At 27.5% G+C, this 20,719-nt stretch overlaps 1 long non-coding RNA gene across 1 annotated transcript; it reads right to left on the reverse strand.

The window, feature by feature from the left end:
- Positions 1 to 17,670: 17,670 nt before the first annotated feature.
- Positions 17,671 to 20,495, reverse strand: LOC112683687. The gene is made up of 3 exons (XR_003148612.1): positions 20,390 to 20,495; positions 17,963 to 18,655; positions 17,671 to 17,877 (listed from the first exon to the last, which is right to left on the reverse strand). It is a non-coding gene; the product is annotated as an uncharacterized LOC112683687 (long non-coding RNA).
- Positions 20,496 to 20,719: the final 224 nt, after the last annotated feature.

The following is a 20,719-nucleotide window of genomic DNA, read 5'->3' on the forward strand; positions in this document are numbered from 1 at the left end:
TACACATGCGTGTAGATAAGGTATGACTGCTGTGTATTTTTAGTTGGAATACCAAACCAGTTTAGTGGTTAAGATCAACGAACCTGTTGTTGATTCATTATTATTCCTGTAGTTTAGCATCACATATTTACACAGGTACAACTAGTCATTATCTGTGCAATCTCTTAAGTATAAATATTTTTGAACATGTTAAAAGAACCACTAAGCCTGAAGTAGAATATTGATACATACGAATAACTGTAAATTACAATAAAAATTCGTGTTTATTCGAACTTTATAACAATTTACTATTCATGTTCATAGTACAATTCTATTTTTTTTCTTCCATTGAAATTACCGTTAGAGGTCTTTGTCGGTGTATTTTTCATATGGGAAGGTAAGTGTAGTGTATAGCCCTTGTATTACCTTCCACGCAGAGAATCATCACGTGTGTGGACTTCATAAAACATGGTCTTTAAAGTAGAATTAATCAATACAAATTATAAAATCTAAAGAAATAAACCGAGAAATGCACACACATACACGTCGACGATGTATTACAGTTAAATATTTTAAATTTTTGGAAAGATACTAAATGATTATAACTTTTGTTTAATGTAGTCAAGTAATTATTATCATCGATATATTATGTGATTCTAAAAAAAAAATTATTATTCAAAATAATATAAATATATAATTGAATTTAAAGAAGCTTTTATACACACCAATTAGTATCGATTTATAACGAAAGAATCTGAGATATTTAATCCCTGACTTTTGTATGGAATACACCGATTTAATTGCGTGTATGATGTACATGCGTAATAATAATAAATGTAATAATAAATTTATGGTGTTCTGAACGACTTATACTGAAAATTAACCAAAATTCATAACTTTTTGCTAACATTTGTTTTATACTGCAGGCTACCAAATATCCTAAAGTAAATATGAAAATGCCAACTATTCTATTTTGTCATCATATATGTTTGTATTTCATGTGTGATGATTAAAATTGCCTTTGCTTTAAACAAAAAATTATCAATTAGTAAAGTCAACGCACAAAACCTACGACTTTATTTCCGGTAAAAAACATAACTAAAGAGTTTCTAACACTTAAGAGACGTAGTAAATTAAATTATTTGATGTAATGAAATAAACAAAACATTTATAAATAAAACAGTTTTTGCCCATCGCACAGTTATTTAAATTTGAAAAAAGATGAACAAAAATATTTAAATGATTTAATATACAAAAATTAATTTTTAATAACATATTTTATTTTTTATTCATTAAACAAGAGTTTGTTTTGAAAAATATTTACATCAAATAAATATAATAATATATTTTATTCATAATCACTACTATAATTTTGCTCTAATTCACTTACGGTTTTACTATTATCGATAATAAGTAGGTATTTTTCTGACTAATGTAATCTTCGTATTTTCGTTTCTACTTCTCAAATATTACTTACTAATTGATATGAAAATAAAAATATTCGATGAAAAATATCTGAAGTTGTGTTTTTCGTGTATGAATATAATATTTGACATATTTATTTCTAGTTTTTAGTGCTTTTTCACTTAATTGGCTGATTGGTAATATTAATGAAGCAGCTATTGAAGATCCATAACACAACATTTTATGGACGCATGGTGGCATGTAATACCAAGGATAAAATCCTATATAATTCTCTCTTGTTTCCCAACAACATTTATCGAATTTCTCAAAATCAAGTTTATGGCTACTAGATAGACATTGAAGAATTATATAAAATCTAAAAATTAAATTTCGAAATGAAATTCAACGTTGAGCTCGTTAATATTAAAAGCATTTATAACTAATTTCAATGCACTGTTTTTTTATTTTGTAATGAACCGGACCCTTTGTTACTTATAATTTACTCATAGACATCTTTCCACATAATAATTTGTTATAAAGTCATATCGAATGTAAATAAAATAAAATAAAACACATCAAATATGTAAATACAACTAAATAAATACACTTTCGATGTTATAAATACGTCTAATTCAATGACATCTAATCGACAGTAGAGCAAATTTTAAGCAAATAATCGAAATATAATCTTTTTTGATACATCATCTAGTTTTATTGTAAGTGCACATGATTGTGACTATCGATGACTAGATTAATTAAAATTGTAAATTTCTAAAATAGTTATAGATATCAGTATTTAATTAAATTCAACGAACTACACAGCCTTACACATAACTAAATTTCGTTATAAAGATAAATCATTGAATGCATATACATCCAAAAGAATAAATCCAAAAATTATATTAATTTTAACAATAAATGGTTTGAAATTATTAAATTATTAGTAAAAATTAAACATATTTAAAAAAAAAAAAAATTTAATTAATATCGATTTGGTTAATGCGAAAAGGAATATTTTTAAAAGATATATATCTTGTATAATGCTGTAAGTAGTAGTTAATGAATTATCAAAAAAAAAAAAAGTGAAATATTAATTTTTGGCCGGCTTTTTTTAATTTTAGACCACTGTACGTCGCTTCTACGTATTCAAAACCTTTTTGGCGACGGTAGTATTTATAATAATATTATAATATTATTTTATACTAACGAAATAACTATGATTTATTATTTCGTCATCGTCGTCGTCGTCCACGCGTGACCTCGTTCCACTGTCATAAGCTTAGAATAGTTCAAAACGTTTATGGACGTTATGTACAATTACGCTACTAAATTGTTTATTAAACGATACCTCGATGGTTAACTAGGAAACGTCAAAATTACGAGGTGAATAATGTATAAAAATGAGTTCTATGACCACTGCGATGGTTTACAATTGTTGTTAAAAATATTATGAATTTAAAAATCTTATAACAATTTGCGTTGCGTTAGTATAATATTTAAATATCCATTAAAATATCCTTATAGTATACATATAAATATATATATAATTTTGTTAATGACATTTCTCAGCCAACCAGTGTAAATCGTTCAACAGATCACTATAAACAAAGGTAAACGAATATTACTCAAAACAACTGAATATTATCATTGGTACAATAAGAAATAAATGTATTTTAGCCATCTTTATTCCGTGTTTATAAAGATAATGGTCAACAGGTATACTATAACTATAAAATTAGTTCTTTATTAATTTTTGCATTCGATCGATCTATAAAAAATAAATAATTAATTTTAATGTATAATAATATAATAATATTGACTTATCTTTGGAAGTTGTTATATTCGCAATTTTCCTTCTATTGTTCGGATTTTTTGATATGTACATGCAAGTACGAATTAAAATCTATATTCATCTAAAATTTAAAACAATTTAATACAATTTTTAAAAACATTTCTATTTGATTCCAATTGTATTAATTTTCCTCAGTTTAGATACTTTTAATTTTTTTTTACGTAAGAAATAAACTAACAATGGGGGATATGTAAATTATTAATATATGTCAGAATAATGTAATAATAAATAATAATTTTTGGTTATTTTGGGCACAAGTTGCACAATTTACTGTCCTCAAATCAAAGATCTTTCGAGTTTGAGAACTTTTGAGAAAGAAATCGTTTATTGTGTAGCGCAATCATTTTTAAAGTAGGCATACAAAAGTGAATTAAAAAATAAGATAAAAATTATTCCAATAAAATATTTTTAAATGTTGATCATTTTATTTGCAAGCCTCTGAATGATTAAAGTAAAATCACTATTCCAGAGTTAATATGAATTTTTATTTCGAAATATTTTGTAAAAGAACTCAGATTTTTAATACTATAGCCTTAATAAAAAAACACTTGTATAATTTTTTTTTAAATAACTATTTGAGTAAATAAAAAGCTTATTGCAATTTATAAGTGAAGCTATTTTTTACTGAAATAATTCAATACATTTTAATTATTTTAGCGCAATAACTTTCGAACCCGAATTATGGCACATATTTATTTTATTTTTTGAATACAACAGTTGCTTTATAATTTTTAATTCAATTTTTCATTTATTTGTCATAAATTATCATCAAATTACATTAAATAATCTGTATATATAAAACAGTAATCTGATTGACTGCTATCAACGCACAGCTCAAACCATTGGACGGATCTGGCTGAAATTTGGCATACAGATAGCTATTATGATGTAGACGTGCGTTAAGAAAGGATTTTTCGAAATTTTGAATTTAAAGGGTTGAAATGATCCGAATAATCTGAATGATCAGAAGATAGATAGCGAACGATTTCGATACTTCGATTTCGATTCAATCAAAAAAAGCTGCGTGCAAAAGATTCTCAAAACAATGGTTAGATATTGGAGATGGGAAAGTTACTACAGATGAAATGGGATGTATAAAATTACCGAACGATTTCTGCACAATCATTTATTCGCAAGATGCTCTCATTGACCAGATATATCCCAGTGTACACAGACAATAAATTAATAAACAAATTTTTGGTAATTCTCTAAATACTTTTATGTCAAATGTTCAAAGAAATACATAACAAATTAGGTACTAGAAATAAAATTAATATCTCGTTTTTATTTCATTGTTTTTTTTTTAGTATAGAAATTTAAATATTTATTGTATGATATTAATACCTATTTGCTCTTTAAATTTTAAGTTATTTTTATTATTATTATTATTGTTATTAAAATTATTGTTATATATAATTCATTTACTGTTAGCAATTTTAGTAGCAAAAAATATGGAGGTCAACGAATTGAATCTCAAGATACAAAATTTGTTACCAGAAAACTTGGTGTCATACAAATCTAGATACAGTTTGCGATGCTACTGAAGTTGTAAATTATCCAACAGAGTTTTTAAACTCATTGGATTTACTAGACATGCCACCGCATAATTTACAATTGATCATTACAATTTACCATCGATAAAATACCTCCTTCAGAGTCATTTAAAGTTGTAATACATGCAGATAAAAAACCACCAGAAGAACATAGAGGCAGGTATAATGCACCAACGGCAAATGAAGTTGCTTTAGTGTTAGTAGATCAGCAGTTTAATCGAAGAGACATCATCCTCGAAAACCGAAGTAGCTCACTTCACCGTATCAGTGAGATACATCGAGCATACGACACACTGCAGTATCCTTTAATGTTATGTTGGGGGGATGATGGGTATGCAATCAATATACCACAACGCGTTCCAAAAACCAAGTTACCGCTTAAAAAAACTGTCTCTGCATCAAGTTTTTACTCATATAGAATAATGGTCAGAGAATGGGAAGACAACTATTTAGTTAATTATCGTTCTATTTTCAGTCAATATTTGATAGATGAATACGCAAAAATTGAAACTGAAAGACTAAATTACATTAAAAACAACCAAGCCAAATTGCGTGCAGATAACTATATTCATTTAAAAGATGCGATTGGACGACGAGACATAGAAGCTTATCAGTTAGGCCAAATGGTTATACTCCCGCCAACTTTTACTGGTGGGCCAAGGTACATGCACGAAAGAACACAAGATGCTATGACCTACGTTAGACATTACGGTCGTCCTGACCTTTTTATTACTTTTACATGTAATCCTCGCTGGGACGAGATAAAAGAGCTCTTACTTCCCGATCAAAGATCATATGATCGACATGATATAATTGCAAGAGTGTTTCGGTTAAAAGTCAAAAAGACCGTGAACTTATTGACAAAAGGTAAAATATTCAGAGAAGTGAGATGCTATATGTATTCAACAGAATACCAAACTGTAGAGAGGTTCAGGTAGTTGTAAGCTATAACTTATCGAATAGGTTATGATAATAACTAAATTAATATGTATAAAATATTATTTCAAAAATCTTAATTAATTTAAATTTCAATAGATTTAACAAAATTTAATCTTGGCAGGTTACATACATTTATATACTTAAACCCGGCAACGACGGGTAATTCAGCTAGTTATTAATAAATAATATTCGTCATAACATATTGTTTCAATTAACTATTAGCTGAATTACGCTACCTCACCTGAGAAATACTTTAATATTTTAGATTAGTGTTATTAATATTTCGATATGATAACTATATTAGGTTTTAAAAATCGCATAACAGTCGTATATTCTAATAATGTTTATTTTAGATTCTGAATGAAATGAGGAATGTGTTGGTTTTACCATAATGTATGTTTGTTATCGTCAATGTACAATACTTCGATTAAGATTGCTCTGATCATCATTACCATTAAATATTTCTGATAGAAAAAATTGTCTAGTTAGTACTTTGTCTTGAAAAGGAATTTCCAAACAGTTTTCTAAATTATCGAGAAAAACTTATCAAAAGTTATAAAAAACGGCAAAATGTATGGCATTTCGGTTTTCGACAAATTTAATTTTTTTTATCATCGTAACTTAAAAAAAAAATGATAATACACTGAATGCTTATATCACCATTTGATAGAGATTATATAATTTTCAAAAATGTAGAATTATTTATAGAAAATTTATATTTTCATGTTAGGCTTTTCTTTTTTGAAAATATCAATAAAGTAATTTTGGTTTCACAAAAAGTTCTGAAAATTGAATACAAAGCTTCTAATACATATCTATTTCCAGTGATAGGGAAAATATTGACTTTTATGTAATATAGTTTTGACAAAACGATATAAATCAAGAAAATCTCCTTTATTTTTGCAGTAAAATATTTATAAAATTTTGAATTTTTATATTTCATGCTTAACAATTATATATAACAATTGTCAAAAGATTTTTTTTAGTTCCATAAAAAAAAATTCTAGATAATGGCAAAAATTATTCACAAGCGGCAAAAATTATATTTTGATAAAATTGGATATTTCAAGGAATTCCCAATAAAAATTGTTTATTTATTACTTAATTAGTTTATAATTTAGTTTTGAACTATTTTAATAAAATTTGTTTCGTTTAATGAGTCCAGAACTGTTATGACCTTAAAAATATGATTTTTCAAAATTCCTTTTTTATTCACCTATAAATTGTAAAAAATACATTCCCCAAAAAATGTCAAATAAATAAGAACATTAATATTAGCTGTACATTCATCAATTATTTGATTGAATCAAATATATGGATTGCTTATAACAATAGAATAGTTTACATTCTCAATAAAGAGCCTAGAAAGAAACTACTAAGACCAATTAGAATCTATAGTCTACCGTTTACTACTTAAATTATTTGATTAATTTTTAAAAATTAAAATTATTATATTTGTATCCGAATAATATTTTTTTGCTTTCAGGAAAAAAGTTTTATTTATTTTAAGTGAAAATAATTCAAAAGTATATTATTCGTGTTGAATGCTTCAAAAACCATTATTTAATTATTTGAATCTATAACTATAGTATATAATAACTATAATATATCGAATGTATTTTTGAATTTTGTATCTGTATGAATGTCATCCTTTATTGATTATTTGAAGCAGTTAAAATTAGAAATATGTCTTTGGTAATTGGTCCTAATGACGTTTTCGTTTCATTTCACTATTTACTTTGTTTTCTTACATTGAACATTTAAAATGTTTTTTTAAAAGAACGGTAAATATATCAATAGATCAAACAGTAATTACGATCGAATGTTTAATTTTATTCCAACGAAATTTTTTTACCGGTCCTACATTAAAGGCCTCATTACACATCGATTGCTACTCATTTCTATTCACAAATTCTTTTTTAGCCAGGAAAATATATCCATCTGTGACTGTTAAAAAGTGAACTTTTGGCATAATGCGATAATATTCTGTTAAAGTGGAGTAAATATAAATTTAAAACAATAATACACAGATTAAAATATCCAGGTCATTTTTATTATTATATTTATTTTGCCTTTTTACAGTTTAAATATTTCTTTTATATTTTCATCAACTTTATGAAATCACAATACTCATAATTTTGAATTAAGTATATACGTTGGTATAAAGTTTTCAATAGTAAATTTTAATTTTAAAATTCCATATCATAAAATTGATAAATTTAATAACTCATTTGGTGGGCTAAATATTCTTAAAACTTTTTTATATTTTATATAGTCAGTATCTTACTTGATTTGAAATTGAAAGTTGTAACGAGAACAATGCATTTAATTTCATAGAACTACAAAATCAAACAATATAAATAATATAATATTAATAAAAGTGAAGATATTGATTTCACAGTGGTATATTATTTAATTTGATCATTAAACGAAATTTGTATTTTTTATATTCATGTGCAATATTATTTGTGTATAATATATATATTACAAGGATTTAATAACAAACACCATATAGGTTATAAAATCAACAGTTCTTATATTTCTATTTTAACAAATTTTTATATGAAAACACAATGTTTGCATTCGAATTGTATTAAGATAAGTTCGTTCACGTAATATTAATATACAAGAAATCACTATCAAATAACAAATGTCATATTGAATAAAAACATTTTTGTGAACTTGTTGTAGTAGCACACTGATACTGTAGTTAGTCGCTGGTGTGGATTTTCGTTGAACAGATACCGTCTAATCGTAAAATGCCAACGTTTGAAGTAAAATATTGTTTAGATGTAACCTAGAACGATTACATTAGACTTAAGTAACAATTTAACAGACATAACATAAAATGTTGCATTACTCCCCGGTAAAAATTTGTTTAAAATAAATATTAATCTAAATACTCGTAACTTATGTAATAATGATTAAGTGCATGCGAAATGAACCATTCGTAATCTTACCAAAATCGCACATAAGATCAAAAATCATGTTAAATTTTACGAAACACATAATACATTTATTAATTAGGTAATTTTCATAGTTGTAGAATCGAAATAAGAAAACAGATTATTTGTTAAACCGATTAATTCACTTGTATTATTAAAATATAATTTACATTCTTAAACTAACATGACGTTAATATTAATTGTCCGAATCTGAAATGAAATCAGAACTGTAATCGTCAAAATAAATATGTTAATTGATGTCAATAAACCTTACAAGATAATGACTTATACTATTCAGGTAATCATGACTCGGCTAGGTATTAGGTTGTATGTTTTACATGAAATATGTTACCTTCAACGTGAATATTATAAAATTACTGAACAATTTTGTGAATATAATGTAATGCTATTTAATTTCAAAGATCACGAATTGTCATGGCTAAATATCGTAATTAAACTGAAATTATACTTCGATGATTATTGAACAAAGTGAGCGCAAATTGGTTTCATTTTAAACTGTTTCACGAAATACGTAAAATTGCGATAATGATAATATTGAACGTTCCAGATCTCCTTCGTGTACATTAAGTTACCTATCGTATTATTTAAAGGTGGTGCGTTGTGCGATTAAATTTTGTATTTTTACTAAAAACGCGATTATACAAACTACTATAAACGGAAAAGTATCTACAGGGCTGGCCAAAGCGAAAATAGTGCACTAGGAAAAATCAAATTTTGCCGCCTCCAAAAAAAAAATTGAGCTCTTATTTTAGCTTAGGCCTTCTCACTATTTTTTATGTGATATATCTACATGAAAAAACATTATATTTTTTATTTTATGTATAAAATAATATGTAAAAAGACTTAAAAATGATTTCTATAATTATTACTCAAAATCCATCACTATTGCGACTGTTGGAAATCGCGGAAGTGATTGTGTGGTTATTTATATTTTTGGAATAATTGAAAACACCCAACGGAGGCCGTAATATAAAGTAATATAATAACTTTAGACGAAATTATTTTAATATATAGGTAAGTGGTTTTCACGAATGAATTAATTTAAATATTTTTCTTATAAAATACCGATAGAACTAAAAAAAATATACGAGTCAATTTTGAAAATGCCGCCATTACTAAAGTGCCGCTCTAGCAGATGTCTAGCTCGCCTATACCTTGAGCCAGCCCTGAACATTTAACAATATGATTTAAATCATTGTTACAATCTACGGTATAAACTTCGAAACATGAATCTCTAAGACGTTGTGTTGCTATTGTGTTATCGAATAGCATTAGTGTGTCCGATACATAAAAAGAACGATCCACTAGAGTACAATAATTATAAAGGCATTGCTTTAATAAATACAACATACAAAATTCTATCGTATTGGTATTACATCCTAGATAAAATAAAACTAATTTCTGAAGGAATCCTGGGTGACTAATCACGAGGATTTATACCAAACAGACCAAATATTTATCATAAAACAGATATTCCATTTGGTAATTTGGACAAGAGGTTTATATGTTGTTTGTTGATTTTAAAAAAGTATATGACACTATACATAGACCAAGATTGTATAATATATTGAAATAGATCAATATACCAAAAAAATTAATACACCTAATTAAAGCAACCATAGACAATTCTAAGATTAAAATACAAATAGAGTACTCTATATCTCAAGCGTTCAAAGTAACAACTGGTCTGAGGAAGGGGAACGCATTATCTCCGATCCTTTTTAACCTAGTTTTGGAAAAGTTTGTTAGAGATATGAAAATATCAGAAGGTATAACATTATGACAGTCAAAGATAGACCTGCTAGCATATGCCGACGATATGGCCATCATAGGAGATAATATTGAGATAATAAAAGTACATTTTAAGAAACTAATGGATGCTGCGAGTAAATTCGGTCTTATAATAAATGACGAAAATAGAGAATATATGAAACTTAACAGAAGAAACAGGACACATCAATATGGAGAGAGTATGAATGTAGATGGACATGTCTTCTACAAGGTACCACAATTTAAATACTTAGGTATTCTTTTAACACAAGACAATGAGTTAAAGGTAGTGATATGAAAAATAATACAACTGGCAAATAATTGCTATTTTGGTACGATATCTCTAAATTTAAATGTACATGACATTAATACGCCCCGTCATCTTATATATTAGAAATATGGGCACTAAGAAATATAGAGGAAAGAAGATTGGACATATTAGAAAGAAAAGTTTATGACGAATTTATGGACCTTGTCTAGGCTCAAGAACCAGAGAATGGAGAATTCAAACCAATAAGGAACTTCTAAATACGTTCCAAAGACCAAGCATTTCAAGTGAAGTTAAAAAAAAGATTCACGCGGAAAAAAAGATTCATAGTTTTGTTACTTCATTGTTGGAAACCAGAGGGTAAATAATTTTTCAAATTTAATAATAAAAGGTAGGTATAATTTTATTTATTATAATATTGTCTGTTTTATTGTAGGCATTTTCGATGATAAAATAGAATGGTATGATATATTCTGGAAAAACAAAATGGAATTACATTTGTCACAGTTTTCTATTAATTATATTTCCAGTATTAATTAATCCATAATTATAAATTTATTATATAATTTATTAAATTATATAATTATTAATCCATAATTATAATAAAATTTTATTTTATTTTCTAATAGAGGTTTTATTTTTTATTTGTAATAATTTATTTACCAATCCAGCATCAACTGGATAACTCAGTACATTACATTATTTTTATATCTACATAAAAATAATAATCAAATATCTTACATTATTGTATGTACATCAAATGATTTATTATTATCGCTGAATCACCCTTATTATTTATTTTTTATTTATGACAATTAGGTAGGTAATCTGAAATTATTTTGCAATTAGGTGTTCAAAATCCAGTCGTTATCGCCGATCCACTTCGCTAACTCTAATGATAATTTACTACGCACTCATATGTAGAGAGGTAAGTCGGCAATATTACTTAAGTAAAGTATTATGAAGTAAGTAATTTAGCGGTAAAGTAAAAAATATAAATTACTTTATCACTTTGAGTATTTCATTTTTTTTTCATTTTATTAATCATATTATTCAAATTTCATAACTTATTGATCCTGAATTCTGATATTCATATTTGGATCGTACTGATTAGTGATAAGTAATAAATTAATGATTAGCGATTACTGATGATGAAAAGTATAAACATATAAATTATAGCATATAGCTTATATTGTTATACATTTTAAAACTCGATGGATCTTTTTATTAATTTGAGACCTTATTATTTTCTTAAATTAAATATTTTTTTTGTATTATATCAAAAATAGATATTTTTATTTCTAATTTTCTATTTCTTGATAAAATTATATTATTTTATCTTGTACTTTTGTTTATTATTTATAAAACATTATAAATACCTATATTGGCTAATGGCTATAATTGCATAAAAAACATTTCAATGCTTTATTTAAGGAGAAATAAAGAATTAATTTTCTTAAAATAAAAAAACCAAATTATGTTGAGTCCAGTGCCATTTAAAAATTGTATTGTTTTAATAATAAATAATAATTAATAATTAATATTACTTTTTTCGATTAATTTACTTAATTCGAATCAATCGGGTATTTGGGTATTGAAAAATAAATTTCTCAATATTACTATAAAAATATAATATTACCAGTAATTTACTCAAGAAATTTACCTAAAAATAAATTATAGGTAATTTTATACTACACATATACGACTCGTCAGCAAATCTGAAATTATTGTCTATACTATACCTCTTAAAAATAGTCCGTGTACAATATGCATAATTTCATAAGACACCGACGATTTTTAACTTATATATTTTAATAGGTATCCTGCTTAAATAGCAGTAAAAAAGCTAAAGCAAATATAGCTAATTAAGAATAACGGAAATAAATTTACCGAATTTTTTTTTTTTTTTAGAAATTTAAGTGAAAAATTCAGGTGCGTTTACATTATAGTCTGAAGACGAACGAACGCGAGCGAATCGTACCGAATGCAGTAGTGTAAACAGTTTGCCGAACACGAGCGAATGGACGACGAACGGTTCGTTCGCATTCGGTGACGTTCACTCGGATAGCGGTACGATCCAAAGAAAACGCTCTTTCAGTTCGAACGATATTCAGGTGTCGTTTCTAAATTGGTTGTGTTCGAGACTTTGTGGCCATAACTGAATATTTCAAACCACATTGGTTTTCAAAGCGAATTCAATGCGAATGCTAAAGAACAAAGCCCGAACGACTGCGAATAGTACCGAACGCAGTAAACGGCCGAATCATCAACGAATTCGCCTATGAATGTATTCGGTGGCATTCGCTCGTGTTTGTTCACATGTCGAACTATAATGTAAACGCACATTTACAGTTCAACAATTAGAATATTAAATGTACAAAATGGTTATATAAACACAATAAACAAAAGATAAGTAGTTAGACATAATGATGGATAATAATTAAGACGATAAATGCCAGGTAAGAAAATTAAATGCAAATACTGTAAACAATAATCAAAAATAATTTTGGAGAGTAATGCCTTAAATATACGTTAAATTACAAAATATTAAAAAAAAAAAATTAACATTATGTAAATGTATATTAATAATATTGCACGAAATTGAAGAGCACGTATACCAGCTACAAGCCAATTATAATGGAATATTATATATGATAGTAAAAATGATAATTTATGAACAGGTTAAAATTAAAAACATGATCTAATTTATGGCGTATCAAGTTTTTGTAAATCAGGTGTAAAAAGAGCGAGGAGGGAATTAATTAGTGAAGATGGCTCGGACGAAAATTCAGATAATGATAAATAAAGACTGGATTTATATGCATTTTAAATTGTAAAATATGCATGCAAACATGCATTAAAAAAGTCAAAATATGCATGAAAAAAATGCAAAACATGCAAAATAATTTTTGATTATACAACTATTTATTTATTGTAAAGTTACAAAATCAAAGTATAAATTATGAAAATATAAATAAACTACAATATTAAATTATATAATGATGATAAAATGAATTAAAATGAAAAAAATATACAATTCATTCAATATTAGAAAAACAATAATATAATATATTCTATATTGACCTCGGTTAAATTATGACGTCGGTTTGTGAGAATATGTTTGTATGCAGAAAAACTTCGTTCCACATCAACACTTGTTAAGGGCGCATATCTAAAACTCGACAACATTTCTGGAGAAAAATGCTTGATAGAGGCACTCTTCAAGTCAACAGTCTCACCTTGGTGTATTTTAGAAATTTCTTTTAAAATTAGTAATTTAGCAAATTAGCAACACTATTGCCGAATGTACGCTTCGAACTACAGTCGTCAGATTATCAGTTCGTGTTCTGTAATATTGACGATAAGTCGATAATGTTAGACAAAATCGATAAGATAAAAATATACGATAGAAAAACCAGTATGCAATGAATATTGAATACCTACCTAACGAAATATTATATTTTTAAAAATATTTTCAACTGTTGTATTGTGGAAAAATGTATACATTATAATTGTACATACAATTATAAGATTAAATTAAATTAAATTTATACCTAGTGTATACATAATATGCAAAAACATGCGTTTTTATATAAAATATGCACTTGCAAAATATGCAAAAAAAAAATTTGTAATATTATTTATTTAAGTACGATTGATGAAAACCCATTTACTGCATATAATTGCTTATAAAAATATGAACATGCATTATATGCAAAATCCGGTCTTTAATGATAAAGAATCATAAATAAAATTTACAACAATGTTATTATTCAGAATATTGATATCTTCGAGCTTATCAAGGAATAAGACTGTTTTAACAGGGTTGGAGGGGGGGGGGGGGGGTATTTAGAAAATATATTTTGACCAGTTGGTTCATTTTTGGATTTTACGTACGTTTTTGAGCAGGTGGTTTTGAAGACAATTTAACACTATTTAGGTAACTAGAAAACCTACAGAATTGGCTGTAATTGGTGTTCAACACAGAGAGAAAATTTGGTGCATAGAAATTATAAATGTTGTTGATATAAAATGGAGGCGCCACAGAATCAGGTCATGTTCGATTTCAAAGAACGTAATTCTAACGGTAGTCAACACAAATACGAAAACGAATCAAAATTACATTACACGTGTATACATGTTGAAAGTATCGACTGAACTGAACGAAGCTGAATTATAACGAAAGAAAATATATCGAATGTTTGTGGAAGTACTATAAATAATACTTTAAATATAATATTTCTTGAACAGTTATACCGGCAAAATCAGATATCAATCAATTACAGTAATAAAAATAATAAATATAAAAACTATGTGAATTCAAGGTACTTTTAAGATATATATCATCCGATCTTATGAAAAATGTATTGGAGGAGCAGAAATATATGGAAATATTTGAAAGAAATTAAACAAGAACAGTTCACTGACGGAACGAAAACAATATGTTTAAATATCACTTCATATTTTTTATATTTTAAAGTTATCGCTTATAGCTTAAGAAATGTAAAATTCGTAATTTATAATTAAATCATTAAAAATATGATGGAATATAATAAATAGGGCCCGAATTTGTATGCAAAAATTATTGTTAAATATGCACATATTTATGCACACAAAAATTCAAAAATATGCAAAAAAAAATGTATTGTGTATTAAAAAACCAAATATTTAAAAAAAATACTGTATTAAGCGAAAAAAAAATACAATTTAATTATAAGTATTTAAAATGTGTTTAGGTCTAGCATAAAAATGTATATTAATTATTGAATGAGTAGCAACATGATGTAACAAAATGTGCTTTTAAATTATCAAATAGAAAACTTCTACGATTGTCACGTTACATCGCCTTATATTTCGAAAAACTTCTTTCCACGTCTGCTGACACAATGGGTGCGTATTTTAAACAAGAAATATCTTCTGGTGACAACTCTGCAAGATCTTCATCATTGTTTCTTATTTCTCTGCTTATAATTCCAGAAATTTTTTTTATTTGTGATAATCCGGGATTTTTTTGATAATACTAATATAATATAATATTTAATAATATAATAATAATAATAATAATAGTTTCACTTTAGCAAATTCAATACCACGTTTTCCTTCACTCAAATTATTTTCAATATTTTGAACCAATTCTAGAATTTTTCCAAGATTAACACCCGATTTTTCTAGACACTTGATAGTGTCTGTTATACATTGGAAATTTGATAAAATTACCGAAAGTTCATTTTTGATCGAGTTATTAAATGTGTCGACCACTTCTTTGACTTTGTCGAAATTCTTACCATAATAAAAAGCGGCATCTAGCCACGTTCCCCATCGAGTAATAATAGGTTGTGGTGGTAAACTTAAGTTTGGACATACTTCTTTAAAAGTACCTACCTGAGTAGGTGCTTTCAAAAAAACTTTTTTGTATTAGATATCAACAAATCAAAATTTGAGAATTTATCCCTAATAGTTTCTGATAATCTATGAAGCCCATGGGCCATACAAGTAATACGAATAAGTTTAGGATAAAATATATAACAAACTTTCGAGTAAAATTTAAAATATTTTATAAGTTTTTTATAAAATATGCACATTTTATGTAATTATCCAGAAATACGCAACTTTTATGTATTTTGATGCAAATATGCAAAAATATGCAATAAAAAAAATTAATAGCCGAATCTATGTATTACGAAACGTCAAGATATTTAATCAGAATTGTTATAAGTCAAATGTAGAAGAATATGCATTTGCATAAAAATCCGGGCCCTAATAATAAATTATGTAAAAAAAAACCAAAAATAATTTTGATATACTGAACAGTTACACCCGTACAATGCCAATGAAGATTCAACTCCAATTGTAATTAGCTACAATTATAACATTAATTCTAACCTTAATAATTAGTTGGCTTATAATTTTATAAATTTCTTTAATTACTACTAAAATATTTATTTTATTGGTTTATGAAAAAAATTAGATATTGTGCTCTGTAATTTCACTCTGTTTGGTTTTAACTATTAAATACCTAACCTTGGATTCAAACCAAAACATTTGACAATGCATCACTTACATAGAACAATTGATATCATATCCAGCTCCCTGTAAAAAAAACAATTCTATACATCACTATTCCTTGATATCTCCCAAACCTCTGATCGGGCTTGGCACGATAGACTATTGTACAAACTAAACAATTTCTAACCCACCCTTTATTTCTTTTTAATGAAATCTTATCTGTCAAATCGTTATTTTACAGTCTGCCTAAACAACACTAACTCAATCCGCCACAATATCAGAACTGGAATCCTACAAAAAAGGAACATCGCACCATTCCTTTATTCAATTTTCACGCATGATATTCCCAAGACCTTCTATATATATATATATATATATATCTCGTCACATACGCTGAAAACACGTCATAGCCAGTGAAGTAATCAAAAACCATTTAAATATGATCAGCTTGTGGGTAAACATGTGGAAAATCAAAAAATACTAAACCAAATCTGTTTAAGTAACTTTCTTACTACGAAATCTCGAGTTTCCACCTATTTCTTTAAATAATCTAACAATTCCAAAGGCAAACTAAGTTAAATATCTTGGTATAATTGTAGATAAATGCTTAACCTGGAACCCACACATAAAACTTAAACGCAAAACTGTTAACTCTAGACTTAATTTCCTTAGATCTCTCTTAAAATCCAAACTTTCCCTATCCAACATTTTATTATATGTAAAACAACAATTCGACCAGTTTGAACATACGGTATCCAGTTATGGAGAACTGTAAATCCATCTAATACTAAAACGCATCAGGCGTTTCAATCCATCTGCTAACGAGTAATAACGTCTTCTCTCTGGTATTTCTTAGACAATTACCTTCACAAAGACTTAAAAATGTCTACAACCAATGAATTAAAAAAATCATATTCCTTCAAATTTCACACCAACTTAAACTTTCACAGTAACCCATTAACAAAACAACTATCTTCCACCTTACTTCCTGGTAATGTAAGTAGAAAACTCAAAAGGTAGTGGCCCAGAAACCTACTAAAATAAAAACTAAAAAAAAAAACTATAAAACTTAAAATTTACCCGTTCGTGTGGTATTGCTGAGTGCCTGCCCATAAATATTCTGTCACTAACCGTTATTAACTATAAAATGTACTTATTGTACTAACTGTAATATAGATTATAAATTATTTAAATAAATAAAAAAAATTTAAAAGAAATATTTAACCTGAATCAACTGCTCACTGCACATTTCCGTGGCACTGAATTAGGTTTAAATGGTTATGAACTGTTTCGCTTCAATTGGAATGAAAATACGAATCCACGCCGTAGAGGTATTCTCATCGCGATAAATAACAAGTATGCCGCTAAAGTGTTATCTGTGCCAATAAATAATATCGAACTTTTCATTTTAATTTCTATTGATAATAAGAAACTAATTATAGTTGGAGTCTGTATCCCACCATCTGTCAGTCTTGATATTTACGATTATTATATTTGTTCGATTGAATTACTTTATACGAAATACACCGACAACGAATTTATTATTGTTGGCGACTTTAAACTCGTCATCAGTGCGGTACGATCTCAATCTGAATTCTGATGTTGAATTCTCTCTTACTACTGCTCAATCTGATTATCTAGCGAAATCATAGCTAGAGGGTGGCCCCGGGCTCGGAGGCAGCACCCAACTTCCTGGTAGCCGACAATCGTAAAATGTATTCCGAAATCGGTCCCGATGGTCCCCGAGGCGGTAGTTGGTCGTCTCTTAAGTAACCGCCCAACGGGATGGGGTCGATACGTCCAAACGTCGCTCGGACAGCCTGGCCGCTTATCACGTTAGTCCCGGCCACTGGCTCTCGGTCTTGGGACCTCGATAGTGGGATGCGGTTGGATAGTGATGGCGGCGGGTCTGAGATGTCTGTATTAATATTATATTATATATTATTATTTTTCATTCCTTAAGTAATCGCATGAACGTTCACTGTACACGTTCTGTTATTTCGAATTTTGTTAGATATGTAATTTCGTAAATCGTTCTTACACGCTACGGCTATAACAAAGGAAAGCTTTGCCGAGTGTTAATAAAAGTCGATGTGCGTCACAAACTTGTTACTATTCTACGTCTAAAAAAAAGACACCAAATGTTTGTTGTTGTCATGTTCTTCAAACTCCCCAACAATTTCAACTCATGTGGACAAAATTTGGTTTACCATACTAGTGACTGAAGTTAGCAATGAAGAATCAAGTACCAATTTATTGTTTGTTTTGAATCTGTTGTCACAAACTCCCGTACTAATAAAACTTCCAGTTCTTATTATGTGCAATCACTATCTAAATTCCTTTCGGATTTCAATTCCGTGATTAATCCCTTTATATCTCTCCTCACTGCTACTTTGCAAAAACAACTAATTTCATAATATGGAATTATTCCAGTAATCAATTTAATTAAATATACCTTAAATATGTCACTATTGTATCGAACGCGTTATCAAACTTATTTTTTTCTATCGCAAATTGTAAAACTTTCATTAACGTTATTATTTCATTATGTAGTATTATTAGATATCAAAATGAATTATTATCAGGTAGTGACACTAAACGAGTGATTTTTGACCTTATGTTTTTGTTCATTGTTATCTTTGCATATTGTTAACTCTCCTCAATTATTTTTGCTTATTATTTTCAGTATCTGCGTTTCATTTCCTTATCCGATAATATTTATCGTCTTTATCTACTATTTTATCATTATGTTTAATTACATACCTTTCACTTATTGTTATTCAATTTATTAACTGTGTAAATTTAATATTATAAATATTGAACTATAATAGTTTTTACTAAAAGGTATAAAATAAAATATTAAAATAAAAAAACACAACTATTAGTAAATTGAATAACATTTATCACGGGATCTTTGACACGTTCCTATTGTTTCTTATAATTGTAATTGATTTCTAATTTGGTTTAACAAAGAATTAATACTGTTAATAAAAGAAAAAAAAGCAGATTTTAAATTTAAAATCTTAAAATAATTCAGATTACATTACTTTTTCAATCTTCGGATACAATGCAAACCACTTTCTCAATCCTGTTATATTGATTCCTTAAATAAGACACATTGAATGGTAAACCAAAGAAATTTTGGGAATTACCGCAAACAACTAAACACCTTTCTAAGAATCATTTTTTTTAAACAATAAATATATTCAGAGAATGTTAATTATTTGCAGAACATTGTTCTTCAGCTTACTCATACCTTAGTTGATCAACTGAAAATTCAAGGGTTACGATCGCCGATTGTATTGATCTTCCAAAAATCGATAATAATATCCAAGGAGTGTTTTTTACATTGGAAAAATGTATATATAATAACTCACCTGGTCTAGACGGTATTGCTGAAATTGTTCTAAACCAATGTAGGTACCGTTCTAACACTTCTATTACACTACCATTTCTCTCTGACGCTACTTCATGCGCATTTCCATACTTAAAGGAAATCTTCTTATGTTCCGACAAAGTCCAATAAAATATAATATAAAACGAAATGCGGATAGTTGTAACATTTTGTTTTGCAACACACCGACCGAAAACCACGGGTTAATTTTAATATCCTATTTCACGTAAAAATGTACGTAGTAACACTGACAATTACCTGTAAGCATGTGACTATAATACGTATCACGAAAATATTGTATTCCTCGGGAACGAATGACCGACGGGCAACCGTGAGTTATGTAAACGATTAAGTACCAAAACGATACGCTGCATTCACGGCTAATACTTAATCTTACGTCGACTCATGTATAATATACACGTGCTTGTACACGCATTGTTATACTTGTATTATGCGTACGTGATATTTCGTGTGTTTTATCGAGCCAATGATTTCCTAGGATCCTTACTATGCAACATAATATTGTTACGGTACCAATCTAGAAACAAACATCTGTTCAGTCGGAATCGTTGTGCTTGTTTCACGATA

The sequence above is a fragment of the Sipha flava genome, unplaced genomic scaffold, assembly GCF_003268045.1.
Source record: "Sipha flava isolate LNK unplaced genomic scaffold, YSA_version1 232_pilon_pilon, whole genome shotgun sequence".
Classification (NCBI taxonomy): domain Eukaryota; kingdom Metazoa; phylum Arthropoda; class Insecta; order Hemiptera; family Aphididae; genus Sipha; species Sipha flava.